This window comes from Vulpes vulpes, chromosome 7 (assembly GCF_048418805.1).
Source record: "Vulpes vulpes isolate BD-2025 chromosome 7, VulVul3, whole genome shotgun sequence".
Lineage (NCBI taxonomy): Eukaryota > Metazoa > Chordata > Mammalia > Carnivora > Canidae > Vulpes > Vulpes vulpes.
Window position 1 is genome coordinate 110,164,841 of NC_132786.1, and position 12,851 is coordinate 110,177,691.

The 12,851-nt window shown below is 36.1% G+C and overlaps 1 protein-coding gene across 3 annotated transcripts in view; it reads right to left on the minus strand.

The window, feature by feature from the left end:
- NT5C3A (5'-nucleotidase, cytosolic IIIA) overlaps nt 1–12,851 on the minus strand; it is a 54,966-nt gene that overhangs the window by 18,972 nt on the left and 23,143 nt on the right. The window contains exon 1 of one of the 3 annotated variants that reach the window (XM_026019093.2): nt 4,465–4,575. The exons of the other annotated variants lie outside the window; for them this stretch is intronic. The gene's annotated coding sequence lies outside the window, so the exon portion shown is untranslated. Of the gene's footprint in view, nt 1–4,464; nt 4,576–12,851 lie in introns of those variants that run through there. 3 annotated transcript variants of the gene reach the window in all.

Sequence of the window (12,851 nt, forward strand, 5' to 3'; positions counted from 1 at the left end):
AGAAGTAGTTAAAAAAAATATCTCAATAAATAAAATCTCTTATCACTATTCTTTTTTCTTTTCTTTTCTTCTTTTTACTATTCTTTTTTTTTCATTTTTGCAGTATTGATCTTATTGAAAATTACTTACTTTTATTCCTCAATGACTTTACTTTTATTTTAGACTAGGTAAGTAAAATTTTTTAAGAAAAGCAGTTTTTAAAAAGGGCAACTTTATTGAAATGGAAAAACAACTTTTTCTTAAGAGTTGGACATTATAGGGGTGCCTGGGTGGCTCAGTTGGCTCAGGTCAGGATCTCAGGCTTGTGAGATCGAACCTTGCAACAGGCTCTGTGCTCAGTGTGGAGTTTGCTTAAGACTCTCTGTCCCTCCCCCTGCTCTCTCTCTCTCTCTCAAATAAATAATCTTAAAAAAAAGTTGGACATTAGATCTATGTTCTTTATAATTAAAATGTATTATAGCAGATACATAAAATGTTCTCAAAATCTAAAATTCATTTCTCCCCTTGCATTTTAAATGCATAAAATGGGAAATGTCTTATAAAAAGGTATTCCTGTCCCTCCCCCACCCCGCCACTCAGAAAAGCTAAGTTAATGGTCTTATAATTGATGGCATCTTAGAGCTGAGTAAGCAGTACTTCCAAATAGTAAGATAACTCAATTTTTCACATCTAAAAAAAATAATCTAGTATCTACAGAAGTATTTATTTATCTATATACTCTATATAACTCATAAGTACTTTGATCACCACCCCTAAAACGTAATTGTAGTGGTGGTTTGAGGGTTAGTAGTATTATTTTTTATTTATTTTATTATTTTATATTTTATTTTATATTTTATTTATTTATTTATTTTTTATATAGGAGCCTCCGGCCCTTGGAGGCCATGCTGGGGGCGTGGCTAGTCTTTTATTTTATTTTTTTAAGATTTTATTTATTCATGAGAGACACAGAGAGGGAGAAGCAGGCCCCATGCAGGGAGCCTGACGTAGGATTCGATCCTCGGGACTCCAGGATCACACGCTGGGCTGAAGGCGGCGCTAAATCGCTGAGCCACCGCTAAACTGCTGAGCCACAGGGGCTGCCCTGGTTAGTAGCCTTTTAGAGGATTGTAGTCAAATTAAAGTAACCCTTCCTTTTTGTCAATCCTTGATCTTGAACAAAGAAGATGCCATAGAAGTTGTTTACAAATCTGTTTCTTCAGGGCACCTAGGTGGCTCAGGGGTTGAGTATATCTGCTTTTGGCTCAGGTCCCACATTGGGGTCCCTGCAAGGAACCTGCTCCTCCCTCTGCCTGTGTCTCTGCCTCTCTCTGTGTCTCTCATGAATAAATAAATAAAATTTTTTAAAAACAAACAAACAAAAAAACCCATCTGTTTCTTCATTTACAGGAACCAAAGCATACAATATGCTTATGGTTTTCCTTTGATGTTTAATATCTGAACAGGGGTCTATATTTCTCAGAAAGCACTATTTAAATAAAACCATTTTGGGACGCCGGGGTGGGTCAGTGGTAGAGCATCTATCTGCCTTTGGCTCAGGTTGTGATCCCAGGGTCCTGGGATCGAGTCCCACATCTGGCTCCCCATGGGAAGCCTGCCTCTCCCTCTGCCTGTCTCTGCCTCTCTCTCTCTCTCTCTCTGTCTCTCATGAATAAATAAATAAAATCTTAAAAAAAAAATCAATCAATCAATCAAACCACTTTATCAGCTTGGAAAAGAAGAAGAAGAATGTGGAAAAGTACTATAGAGTTTGCAGAACATCTGAAAAGCCCAAAGAAAAACAATTCAAGCAGTGCAGAATACATTTTAATATCTGGGGATCTCAAATCTTCTTGTTACACAGAGCCAGGCAGCCTAATTCCTGTTCCCATCACCAACAAGTTTGGCTCATTTATGGTTATGAAGAAAAATAGAAAAGAGGGGAAAAAAATCCACCGTCAGTAAGTAAAAAAGTAACTTTCTCATAGTCTCTATGTGTTTTCTTTAAACGAAACACAAAAACAAAGAGTCATCAGAAATTTGATAATGGCAAATTTTAGGGCATTATTTTTGATAAACTAATAGTTCATGGATACTATGCAAATGTCAACTGAAGGTCTTTCATTCTTCCCAATCTTCACCGGCAATCTGACCAGAATGTATCCTTGTTCGGAGATAATATCACATAAAGTGATACTGTTGTTCCAAAGCAAAAATCACCCCATTGTCTCTATCATTACAAAAGTGTCAGGAGTAAGGCATAAATGCCAGCATTCTGGCACTAATCTAAGGAAGACACTGAAAATTAGGGCAGGGTATTTTTAAACCAATAGACTTGTAAACCTATACTTGGTATATAATGTTCTGGCTCACTCTGCCAGCGGTCATCTGTTGCAGATGCTTCAGGAGAAGGGCTGTTGGAAACAACACATCAAGTGTAGAAGACACATTCAAAAATAGAAAATGCCAGCCTTGGAAGTATGAACCGTCTTCATAGGAAGTTTTGAAGTTTTAAAGTCTTTGGAATTTTTCATGTCGACTAGAAAGCGTGGAAATGGGAAAAGAATTACTGTGTGTGCTTTCACTATGAGGTTAAGTGTTCATTACACAGAATATGTAGGACAAAGCTAAAGACGGAAGCAAGAGGTAAGAACTTGACTGGAATAGCACAAAGTTGTTAACAGAAAAGTTTTAGCGATTGTGGTATCTATCTCCTTCTGAGATCATTAACTTAATCTTGAAAAGATATTAATCAAATCAATGACTTAAAATTTCTATGTCTACATGAAAAAACTTTACTTGCCTTTATCTGAATGCAAATTGAATATTTTTAAATATCCACCTGACTCTGTCTTATGTGAAAGTGAGAAAGATTATGTTCACCAATATCATTGGCTTAAAAAGTTGTGATTCTACTTCAATTGTGATACTTGCAGAAACAGTTACACTACACAATAAGGTAATGAAATTTTGAATGGTAAACTGTATATTACTTACATAAGAAAACGGCATGTATTACTATAATTTGGACAGGGTACCGGCAACAGTATTAAACTTCCAAATGAATCCATTTTTGTTGCATTTTTCCAGCAACTGTATTACTTGACCTAAGCTTATATTTTTAATAATGACACTTTCTTAGGGTGATTAGCACAAGAAAAATCAAACATAAATTTGTCATTTCAGTAGCATTGTAAATCAGTTTCTTGGAGCATTTAAATAATTCTCCCTAATTAGTCTTTCAAGGCAGCAGTGAGAAAAAACAAAAAACAAAACCCAAACTGAAAAGTGAAACTTTCTCAATACAGACGTAAGACAAAAATGAAACTGAATATTCTCAGGTCTTTCCTGAGCCTGTTGGGCCGAAGAAAAAAAGATAGGAAGGGAAGAGAAGGAGATAAAAGAGAGGAAAAATAGATTTCAAAGACTAGTTATTTAAAAATTGGCAATTTACACCACTGTTCTTAGGCAGTAAAACTTGGCTTCTTAGTCAGAATTTGATGGATACTTAAAAAAACACATGATTTCAGAACTTAGAATTTATTCATATGTCCTCTCCACCCCCACTGTCCTAATATCTAATAGCATTTTTCAAGCTGAGTAAACCAAGACACATGGAAATTAAGTAATTTATACTGATTACACTTAGGGCACTCTGAGTTCTGTCCTTGAATTTGTCCTAGAACAACAGCACAGGTGGTAAGCAGTATCTAGAGATGCAGGGCTTGGATATAGACTGCCAATAAAAACCAAATAGACTGCTTACAGAAATGGTCTGCAGCATTATCTAATTCTCCTGATTAAGAAAAAAAACTATAAAAAATAAGGTAAATTCAATTATTTAAATCTAAGCCACAACATTCTAGGGTTTTATAGTAATATATGTTTGAACCATAATTTTCTTTTTTTTTGAATCATAATTTTCAATGTACAATTTGTTAAACTTTAGAGACTATAATCCAGCTTTTATCAATTCATAAAACATATCATATAATCCTATTCCATAGTATCTTAGATAAAACACACACGCACAAAATAAAAATTAATTATTACTAGGCATTATATATGATTCCAAGGCATAATATATGGTTCCCAGTCCTAGGGACACAAATTTATGTGGCAATCAGCAAAACTGAGTCGCAGAGCAACTAAATGAACAACAAAATTGGATCTTACAGTGTTTTTTTTTTCCTTTGAGATTTCTGAGGGTACATTGCTTTTTCTCAATATTTACATATGAAACAAGAAGCTCTTAAAATTAGATCCTTTAAACTGTAATTTCTAAGACCCAAGACACTGCAAAGTTTTACATATTCATATCTTTGTAAACTGTGAAGTTTTACATTATACTGCTTTATTCTATTTTTATTTCCTTAATTTGTATTTTTAAATGCCTAAAATTTCAACAAGATACTGAACCAAATAAGGGTCAGATAAAGAGAAGCCAGAGAAACTTCTTTGTTGACATGAGCTGTACACACTTACCCTGCAGGTAACCGGACGAGCTATGCCAGCGAAAGAAAATTCTTCCTGTCTGAGAAGCACTAATATAGCACAAGGTGCACCCGAGGGCGGTTCCAAAAGCCTTGGCTAAGCTCTATGCAAAAATGGTCTTGTGACGCATTACTACACAGTGCTTCATTATGCTCTGGGTGACACTTGCTAGCTCTGAGCTACTCACCGGCCAGTCTACAGAAAATGATCAATTGAAATAATGTGACAGTTCAGAGAAGGTAAATCTGTATTATTAGAGCTGGCAAACAGCTCTGCAAGAAAACTGGAACTTCCATATTAATACTTAAAATACTCCCCTTCCTCATCCTGTTTTTTGGCTGTCAGTGTACTTGTGGTATATGTATCTTTCTGTATGAATATTATATTTCAATACAAAGTAAAAAAAAAAGTAGGTTTTGTTTGCTAGGGGCTGGGGGGAGGGGAATGGGAGCCATTGCTCAATGGGGACACAGTTTCAGTTTGGAAAACGAAGAATTCTGGGGATGGATGGTGGTGATGGTTGCACAATGTCAGTGTACTCAATTCCACTGAATGGTACACTTAAAAACAGTTAAAATGGCAAATTTTATGTTGGTATATTATAGTCACAACTTTAAAAAAGGTTACCTCATTTAAGACACAGGAGAAAAGACATGATGCATCTAAGTGTGGTCACTAGAATGTTAAGAGCCTTTATTGATTTTAAGGTTTTTCTTCATATTGCCTACACTGTAAATTTTATTTGCTAAAAAAACCTGAATACAAACAATGAAAACTAAGTTTTAAGGTCAGAAGACTGAAAATGTTACTTTCCTGTTAGAAATAAAAACAGTGAAACTGAAAAAAAAACAAAAAACAAAACAGTGAAACTGTTGTGAAGAAAAATATTTTTAACTTTTAAAGAGAACCAGGCTTGCTTTTAACCCGAGTAGCAGGCTGGCAATATGCTAATACCATATGTCAGGGCCTGATAGTTAAGTTACGCTACGGGCTCTCTGGGAAGCTTTATCATTAGGAACACGAGGAGGCTACACTTACATAAATATTTATATCTGCCTTTTCTCTTTGCTCAAGAGAAATCAAACCCACATAGCATTTCAGTAGTCAAACTTTGTGAAGTAGCATACTCTGTTAAAAACAATGCAAAAAAATGTTTAAATGATTTTTTCAAAGGTCACTAACAAATTATCCAAACATGGTACCTACCAAAGGTTAAAAATTTGGCACTGCTGTCTTATTTTAATAAGATAAGAAGACTTAAAACAAAACATTCCTCTACCAAGAAAATCATTTATATTCTACTAATAGAGGCTCAAGGGCTACCAGGTGATCCTTTTTGAAAATACGCCTGTATTACGTATGAATACGATGACTTAACTGTCCTATAATATATTAACATAAGTAGCAATGATAAGAATTTTAAAGCTAGCACTTAGAAAGATGACTCAAGATAAATCATTCTTAACAACATAAAGAATGCTGGAGTCAGAGTTGTTTTTTGAAGAGCTATTTAGAAATATTATAAGCTTCAGAAATATACATTCCCTTTGACATATCAATTTTATGTCCTGAGAATACTAACTTAAGGAAATAAGGCAGTACACAAAGATTTAGTTGCAAAGATATATTCTATAGACCTTTTTTTTTTTGAGGCCCAGAGTGGTGCCCAACACAGAGCTCAAATTCATGACCCTGAGATCAAGACCTGAACTGAGATCAAGCGAGGGATGCTCAATTGATGGAGTCACCTAGGTGCCCCATAGACTGTAAGCAACCTAAATGCCCAATATCTAAATGTTCATTAATATGAGAGGTGAATATATTGTAGTATACACATAAAATACAAGATTATACAGTTCCCAAAAAGGATTATTATAAATAGCTAAAATTTATTGTACGTTTACTATGTGTTAGATACTTCTAAACACTTGACATACCTCATCTCCTATAACACTCATAACCCCAGAAGGTATGTGCTATTATTGTCCTCATATTTCAGGTGAATAAATTAAAGCTGTAGCTGAGAAGTAGCAGAAATGTGTTCAAACTTTCTGACTTCAGAATCCATGCCTGTAAATCACTGGGCGGGGTCTATGAGATGGATATTTACAGATATACTCAGGATACATGATCTACTATTGAGTGAAAAAAGTTATGAGAGTATCAATAGCAAGAGTTCAATTTGGGGGGAAAATTCTTTATACAAGCATTGGAAAGTCTAAAATAGAATATATATAAGACAGTATCAGATGGGATTAAGGGGCTATTTTTATTATTTTATTTTTTGAAAGATTTTATTTATTTATTCATGAGAGACACACAGAGAGAGAGAGAGGAAGAGACACAGGCAGAGGGAGAAGCAGGCTCCATGCAGGGAGCCCGATGTGGGACTCGATCCCGGGTCTCCAGGATCATGCCCTGGGCTGTAGGCAGCACTAAAACCGCTGCGCCACCGCAGCTGCCCCTATTTTATTTTATTTTTTATTTCTGAGTTTTATAAAATGAGTTCCTTAGGAAACAGAAAATGGCTTATTACAAACATTGCAGTAGTAGCATCAACCATGTCCATAATCAGAAAAGAAAGTTAAAAATAAAGTAAAACAACCAGAGTCAATCATGGGTGGGTAAATTGAAACAGTACTTCTAAAGTGGAGACAGAACAAGGAATTCAGCCAGTTGGCTCTATAACAAAACAAAATACAGCATGAAAAGAAACTTGGCTAGTATGTTATCAAGGGGGTGGAAGATGACTTTGGCTCTGTGGGTGTTCTGCTCTGCTAGCCCAAGGAGAGAAGAAAGGCAACAGGAGCATGGTTCCCTGCCTACAGGGAACTTCTCCCACAAGATCAGTTCCACCCAGTGTGCATATGTGCTTGGGGTGGGATGGGATGCCTGGTGAGCAATCCTTTCAGGAGGGACCAACATTTTTCAAGCCCTTTTCTTACCCTCTTAGAATCCCAGAAGCATGCAATGGCCTTTTTATATACTGTGGGACCAAGAGCAGGCTGCCCTAAAATGGCTCACTTTAACATACAGATTATTTTGAGTTAAAAGCAATCAAGACCTAGCAGATTTAGGAAAAGCTATTTACCCTGACCCTCCCACCCCCCAAAAGTGCCTAAAAAGAATTTAGATAAAGGACCTGCTCCAGGAAGAGAGCTATCCCCATAGATAACTACATTATGCTATGAATTAGGTATAGTAGACAGAGAAGAACCTAGCAAGGCCTCTTTAATCAAAGCCCTCTCTTGGTCCCACCATTTCTAAGTGACCCAACATATATTTGTTTACCAAACACTCTTTTTCATTTTTCCTGAGGACTGCATTCCTTCCCTTTGAAGACCCAAACCCCTACACCCCCTTCTCCTTAGTTCAGAATGACATACATACCTCATTTTGCCTGATAGTCTTCAGAAATTCCATGTCTTTGTGGATTCCCTATATGTATGCTACTAAATTGGATTTTCTCCTGTTAATCTGTCTCATATCAATTTGATTCTTACTCTAGCTAGAAGGACCTTGAGGGGACAGGGTATTCTTAATCCCTGACAATACATTCTCTTTATTCAGTAAAGCTTTATGAGAAAGAGAATACTTCTCTTATTTATTGATAAGGAACCTAAGGTCTGGAAAAGTTACTACTAATGTGACTATTCTTGTTATATCATGCTGTTTCTAAGCAATGATATACACATAACTTACATGATAGGGCTAGAGATGTCTGTGAATAAGAATAATGTTTTGAGGGGTGCCTGGGTGGCTCAGTCAGTTAAACGACTACTTGGGCTCAGGTTGTGTTCCCATGGGCCTGGTATCGAGCCCTATGTCCAGCTCCCTGCTCAGCGGGGGAGTCTGCTTTTCTCTTACTCCCTGTTTCACCCACCTCCTGCTCATGTTTTCTCCCTCTCTCTCTAATAAATAAATAAATAAAATATTTAAAAAGAAAAAGAATAATGTTTTGAAACGATGCCACGAAAAAAGAACAAGAACACAAATACAAAGTATGGAGTAAAAGAAAATGAATTTTGTTTCAAATAGCTCTAAGATATTGTGTTCTGTTTTTGAAAGGGAATATAGAAGATTTAGAAGTTGTAAAGAGGCTCTTTTAGCAGCACAATGAACTGTGATCTCTGGAATCAATGACTGGCCCCTGTTGTCCTGAGTTTCTTTACTCTTCCTCATGGAAACAGAAATCACTCATAAAGCTCTGAAAGGAAACTCTATACCTGCAACTGACACACCAAAGAGCAGGGAACTTACCATACAGGACTCAAATCTTTGGAAGATTTTTCTCCCCTTTTAACACTGTAACTAGGTGTCTTTATCAGTGGAGAAAGAGATAGCCATTGGTACTTCTGAGTAACCAGCTACAATTTTTAGATAGTTTATTCAATCAACTTGAAAAGCTAAAAATGACCACTTCGTATTTTGCCATTAAAAAGTTTCTCAAAAATTTGAAATGAAAAAAAAAAAAAAAAAAACGAACAAAAAGCCCGTTAAAAATCAAATCTACCCAGTTTATTTTTTTACAGATGGCATTTTTGTTTTAAAGATTTTATCCATTTATTCATGAGAAACACACAGAGAAAGAAAGAGAAAGGCAGAGGCACAAGCAGAGGGAGAAGCAGGCTCCATGCAGGGAGCCTGACCTGGGACTCTAACCTGGGTCTCCAGGATCAGACCCTGGGCTGAAGGCGGTGCCAAACCGCTGAGCCACCAGGGCTGCCCTAGAATATATTTTTTTTTTAATTTTTTTTTTAATTTATTTATGATAGTCACGGAGAGAGAGAGAGAGAGGCAGAGACACAGGTTGAGGAAGAAGCAGGCTCCATGCACCGGGAGCCTGATGTGGGATTCGATCCCGGGTCTCCAGGATCGCGCCCTGGGCCAAAGGCAGGCGCCAAACCGTTGCGCCACCCAGGGATCCCCCTAGAATATATTTTTAAACTTCAATCTGAACTTGACTGACACCTAGGAAATTATTCCAAACAAAACAATAAAATCACATAAGGAAGCCCATTCAGTAGTAGGTGAAATGCAATACTCTCTCTATAGACTCTTGCAAAACTTGTTCCTGCTAATTGCTGTAATTGCTGTATGATATATACACCAGGTGATTCTTTTAAACATGCGAAACATCCATTTAAGCATCTGACTTCCCTTAAAACTTCTCTAAAGAAGGCAACAGTCCGCTAACTTCAACACTGTGACTGTCCAGAATTGAAGCAGATGCTACCAAGGTTTGTATTTTTAATTTTTAAATTTATTTTTTAAATTCATGTTCAATTAGCTAACATGTAGTACATCATCAGTTTCAGATTAGGTTCAGTAATTAATCAGTTGCATATAACACCCAGTGCTCATCACATCATACGGCCTCCTTAATACTCATCACCCAGTTATCCTATCCTCCCACCCACTGCCCCTCCAGCAACTGTTTCCTATAGTTATATGAATATGATTTTATTTTATTTATTTTTTAAATAATTTTTTTAAAAGATTTTATTTATTTATTCATGAGAGACACAGAGAGAGAGGGGCAGAGACACAAGCAGAAGGAGAAGCAGGCTCCATGCAGGGAGCCCGAAGTGGGACTTGATCCCCAGCCTCCAAGATCACACCCTGGGCTGAAAGCAGTGCTAAACCGCTGAGCCACCCAGGCTGCCCTATGAATATGATTTTAAATTTTTAGGAGCAAAAATAGAGATGGAACAATGATTATTACATTTTGGAGAAATGAACAGGAAACAAAGATTTTCTGTAAGTTCTTCTCATTTAAAATCATTCTAAAAACCTATCCTATTAGGTGATTACTAGTGAAGTTGATTGCTGCATTTATGAATTTGTACACAAATATGCAAATTGAGGAAAACCTATGATTCTAATCTAAATGAATTTCTTTAAAAACTCTGCAACAATCTAGGATTAATTTAATTTTCAGAAACCCAAATTAGGTTCTTCAAAATAGTTTATATCTTTTTAACTTAAAAAGTAATAAATTCAGGGGATCCCTGGGTGGCTCAGCAGTTTTAGCGTGCCTGCCTTTGGCCCAGGGCGTGATCCTGGAGGCCTGGAATCAAGTCCCACATTGGGCTTCCTGCATGGAGTCTGCTTCTCCCTCTGCCTGTGACTCTGCGTCTCTCTCTCTATCTCTCTCTCTCTCTATCTGTCTCTCATAAATAAATAAATAAATAAATAAATAAAAATCTTAAAAAAAGAAAAAGTAATAAATTCTGTAGTTTAAACTTCTTTAGAGGAAATGATATTTATAAACAAAGAGAATCTTTCCTAGCTCTCCTCTCAAATGCACTATGTTCTAATATTTCAAGGTGCTTAGCACTGAAATCGTTGTTTCCATTTTATATCTGGACCTCTATGCCCAAAATGGAATAAGAAAAACCTTATTTTAGTTTTGGACTCCTTCCATATCACACAGTTGGTATTCTGTTTTTGAAAAGAAATAGTATTGTTTAGGATCGCTACTTTGGTATGGGTCACATTAAAAATGGCAAAAATGGTTATGCTATTTAAACTTTTATTATTGGTGTATTATAGCCAATACCTCTAAATAGAGAGTACAAAGACTTAACTTACTATCTTCTTTTTGCTATGCCAGATAAACTCATTTTAAAAATAATAAGGTAAGAAAATGAAGAAGTAAGTTATTTGGAAAGAGATTCAAGTTCATAAATGAACAACTTGTAGTAAAGAATTACTTGAAATTATATGTAGGATGAGTGAGTGATAACTTGAATTTTAAAAGTATGTAAATAGAAGAAACCTTTGTATGTTAAACCAAAGCACTTAATTTAACCTATACAAAGTCTTGGTAACATATATTATGTCCAACAATGGAATGTGTGCTCATCAGAATAGAACTTACAAAAATAGGTTTATCAGAGAATGGCCTTCAAAGTGCTTTATGTCAGGTGTCATGGGGAGAACTCTTTCAAACTTTTAAAGAACAGATGGCCCCATGCTAGATAAATTGTTTAACAACACATAAAAAGAGGTTAAGCTATCCAATTCCATTTATGAAACTAACTAGTATAGAATCCTGAGACAAAACCCTGTCAAAAATAGTACAAAAAGAGGAAACATAATCTAAGTTCACTTATGATTATAGATACAAAAGTCCTAAATAACCAGTAACAAACTAAATTCAATAGTACAGATAATCATTGAACATGGCTGAATCAAATATATTATGCTGAGTGAAATAAGTCAATCGGAGAAGGACAAGCAGTGTATGTTCTCATTCATTTGGGGAATATAAATAATAGTGAAAGGGAATATAAAGGAAGGGAGAAGAAATGTTGGGAAATATCAGGAAGGGAGATAGAACATAAAGACTCCTAACTCGGGGAAACGAACTAGGGGTGGTGGAAGGGGGGAGGAGGGCGGGTGTTGGAGGGGAATGGGTGATGGGCACTGAGGTGGACACTTGACGGGATGAGCACTGGGTGTTTTTCTGTATGTTGGTAAACTGAACACCAATAAAAATTAATTTTAAAAAAAATAATAAAAAAAAAAAAAAAAAAAAAAAAGAGCATGAGGGAACAGAAAAAAAATAAATAAAATAAAAATCAACTAACAGTCATCACAGAGGAATAAAAGGATCCTAGGTGACTCTGTTTTCTTCTTCATACTCTTTGGTATTTTCTAAATTTTCTGTAATCTATATTATACCCAGAAGAAAACAAATATTTTTAAAAGGTTACATGTCCCAAAATATAAAAAAGCAGAAGTACATATAATGCTACTAGATCTCTGGACAAAATGGACACAGCATATGTTAAGTCATGTTTATGAAGGTAAAATGAAAATTATTGGGCACCTGGGTGGCTCAGTGGGTTAAGTGGCTGCCTTCAACTCAGGTCATGATGATCCCAGGGTCCTGGGATCCAGTCCAGCATCAGGCTCCCTGCTCCTCAGGGAGTCTGCTTCTCCCTCTGCTCATCACCACCCCTCTCTGTCTAATAAATAAAAATATTTTTAAAAATTATCTATGGAGTCAAAATTCCACCTTACTACTTTTTCTGGAGTAGCTTTCCTCATTCTTTGTCTGGGAGGATAAACTAATGAGTAAGCTACACAAATTAAACAACATGCGATATTCTCCTCCCACTCTGGATATCGAATGAAGTCATAATGTGTCAATGAGGAGTCATATACAAATTAAGCTCTGTAAAACATTATAAAGTATTAGTACATTGGTTTAAAGAGCGGTTTAGGTGGGTGGGGAAACAGGCTAAAAGGACAAACGGGATTAAGAAGTACAAACTTCCAGTTATAAAATAAAGTCACAGAGATGAAAAGTAGAGCATAGGGAATATGGCCATCATGATTGTAGTAACTTCGTATGGTGAGAGGCGGTG